Here is a 3,680-nt window from a genome sequence, read left to right on the forward strand (position 1 = left end):
TGAATATTATAGGTGTGCAAACTCAGCAAAATATTCTAAAGAGTCCAGTAGCCCATAATAGCATTGGGTCTTCTGTTTAACTGGAAATGTCAGAAATGATTGACCTGAGTTCCCCAGAGCTCAACATAACAGCATGGCTTTACTTCCTATATTTCATCTTCATACTTTTCTACTGGATGGTTAAGACCAAAGTTAAGCAGGACCTATGCAACAAGAGTTGTAGCTTTTGGGTCTGATAAGGTCAGTGAAATCCCCTGAGGATTTATCCTGAGATCCTGTAACTCTGATTGCAGAACCTTTGTCAGTGTCAGCCATGTGGATGAGTCATGGCCATTGCTTGGCCAATGTGCTCTCTGGGAAAGCCTGAGAGAGTGTTTTCTCTCCATGTGACTCTCCTTAGGCACACTCTACATCATTGATCACTTTCCTCTTTGGCCCCATAATCTCCTTGATCAGAAAATTTGGGACAACACTGAGTTACAGGATGTTACAGTGTAGGTTCTGTTATGTCCTGAGTCCTCACTGACCTTGAAGGGCTAAGGCAAAAATGTTGGAGGAGGTACATGACTTTACAGTACAAGTTATCATATGTCCTGAGTCTTAATTGACCTTAGAAGGTTAGGGCCAAAATGTTGGCTTTCCTTGCAGCCCTCCTTTTTCTCTAATTTTGGTCAGCAAACTTAGGTTGTTAATCATCCAGAAGACAAGCTTATTGTTATTATCAAATGACTTAGGCTATTAAGCTTAACCTCACTATCTCTCTGCATTTCAAACATCTTAGGCATAGTAAGGAACAGGTATTTTTCATCAAGTATTGATATGTTGAACTTTAAGTCCCTACATAATATGATAAAAAACATCTAAAAATTAGACGATATTTTAAAAATAGGATAAAGAATTCTATACTTCTCATGTTTGCACATGAGTCCAAAAATCTCATCATATACAACCTTGAAGCAGGACAGTCCCACAATATTCATTTTCCTGTCTCTTGCTTTCATTCACCGCCCCTTTCTTCTTGAACATCCACCTACCCAAGAGACATCATAGCAGCAACTGGCATGTCATGACAAGCAGCCCATATTCAGAATACCAGAACAATAGGCACTCCAAACGTGAAACTACTATTACAAATTACCATCTGCAGTGCAGTAGCTTAGTTCACAGGTATCAGTATAAATAGTTAGTAAGGGTGAGAATCTTTCCAATTAACTGCTAGATTAAAAAATCTTCTGAATATTCTCAGGATCATTGCCCTGCTCATCTTTTACATATAACTGTATGGCTTGACATTGTCATGTTTCCTAGCTCTTCTTCTTTCCCTCTCTTGATTAGTTAGTCCTTGAGATCCTGCTTTCCTTTTACTTGTATTATAACTTTCTATTTGTATTTCATCTTTTGAGTTCTTATACTAGGGAGCCTATATGATAGTTACACATGAGTGTCTGGTTTATTTCACTTATGAGTATGCTTTCAAGTGGCATCCACTTCAATATAAAAGCTTGCAGTTTATCATTCTTAATAGCTGAATACTCCATTGTGTAAAAATACGTCTTTTTCAACCATTCCTCAGGTGATAGGCATCTTGGTTGTTTCCAAGATTTGGCTATCACAAATTGTGCTGCTATAAACATAGGCACACATATATCACTATGATATGATGATTTCAGATCCTCTGGGAAAATTCCCAGTAGAGGAATAGGTGGTTTAAAGGGGATTTCCAGACCAACTTTTTAAAGGAGTCTCCATACTGATTTCCACAATGGTTGCACCAGTCTACAATCCCACCAGCAGTGGAGAAGGGTTCCTTTTTCCCCACAGCATCTCCAATATTTGTTGTTCGGTGATTTCTTTACGATAGCCATTCTTTCTGTGATGAGATAATATCTCCATGTGGTTTTAATTTGCATTTCATGAATGGCTAGTGGTGTGGAGCATTTCTTCATATATTTATTCGCTTGCTTAATTTCTTCCTCTGAGAAGTGTGTGTTCATCTCAGATGCCCATTTCTGGATTGGGTCTTTAAATTTTGGGTCCGTAGTGATTTTTAGTTCTTTATAGATTCTAGAGAAGCTTGTGTGTCTTATTTATTTCACTTAACATTATGATATCATTGTGCATCTATTGTCCTACAAATTATTCAAGTTTATCTTTCTTTTTGACAGAACAGTACTCCACTGTTCATAAGTATCACACTTTCTTCATCTATTGATCTATTAACGAACATATAGTCTGCTTAAAAGATTTAGCTATTCTGCTTTGTTGTACTATAAATATGAGTGAGAAAATATATTTTAATAATGTCTTAGTCACTCTCTTAATGTAGATTTTAACTCTCTTTATGCTGTTTCTATTCTTTTTTATATATATTTTATTTTATTTTTAATTTTATTTATTTTTTCCATAATTTTATTGAGACACAAATAGAAATGAGACAGTTTCAAACCAAATTGGTAGGACAGTTTCAATAATTAACACATTGCATACACTCTTCTTAGTGGTTAATTGCTGTAGAAGATGCAGACTTGATATCCTATTTACAAACACCATTAGAACAAATCCCTCTATTCATTAAGAGAATGTGACTATAACCACTTTGAATACACAGATACATAATGGATATTTTTTTGGTTAAGTTCCATTATTTGAGTATTATAGGTGTGTAAACTCAGCAAAATATTCTAGAAGAGTCCAGTAGCCCATAATAGTATTGGGTCTTGTGCTTGACTGGCAATGCCAGAAATTGTTGAACTGAGTCCCCTATAGCTCAACATAACAGCCTGGCTTTACTTCTTATATTTCATTTTATGTTCTCTTAAATAAGCATCATTTAAGCAGAAGACTAACAATGGAGAGTAGTAATTAATCAGCAACAAAATGCAAATAGCTGTGCTAAGGTCTGATAAGGTCAGTGAAATCCCCTCAGGATTTATCCTGAGATCCTGTACCTCAGATTGCAGAACGTTTGTCAGTGTCAGACATATGAATGAGTGATGGCCATTGATTGGCCAATGTGCTCTCTGTGAAAAATTGTTTTAACTTTATAAATTTATACTATTGTGTGTTCTTGAACTCAGGTTCTATAAAAAAGTTCAATACAAATATATAATGGGGCCAATTAATCAGTTATTATCTACATTTGATAAAGTTAATAGCATGTATTTCTTGCTCTCCCATAATACAATAAGACTTTGATTTTTCTGTTTCTTTGCTATAGTATTTTTTGAACAGATTGTTCAAGAATACCCTTCTCTTATAAAATGGTAGGACAGAATAAACAGAAATACAAAATTTACTTTGATGTGAAGTTCTGCTTTTTGAAGTCTGTATTACACTGATTCCTGGTGGTAGTGCACTGTAATGACATCAAGCTAAGTATTCCTTTAACACAGTATTTAAATGTGGAATTCTTAGAATTTTATTCCCTAGTTAGAGGAGATGTTTGAGTTTGTAATAATTAGCTTCCTCCTCTCCAAAAATGCCTATATGGGATCTAAGTAATCTAATAAATGATGGTCTAATATAATAGTTAGATTTTATTGTATTCCAATTTTCAGTTTATATTTGAACCAACACTATTTTAGACTGAAAATTATGTGATCTGGTATTGCAAATCATTTTTTTTATTTTAATTAACCCATGTTCTTACACAATCATATTCTTCATTGGCAATTTTCTTT

Source organism: Octodon degus, unplaced genomic scaffold, assembly GCF_000260255.1.
Source record: "Octodon degus isolate 3935 unplaced genomic scaffold, OctDeg1.0 scaffold00224, whole genome shotgun sequence".
Lineage (NCBI taxonomy): Eukaryota > Metazoa > Chordata > Mammalia > Rodentia > Octodontidae > Octodon > Octodon degus.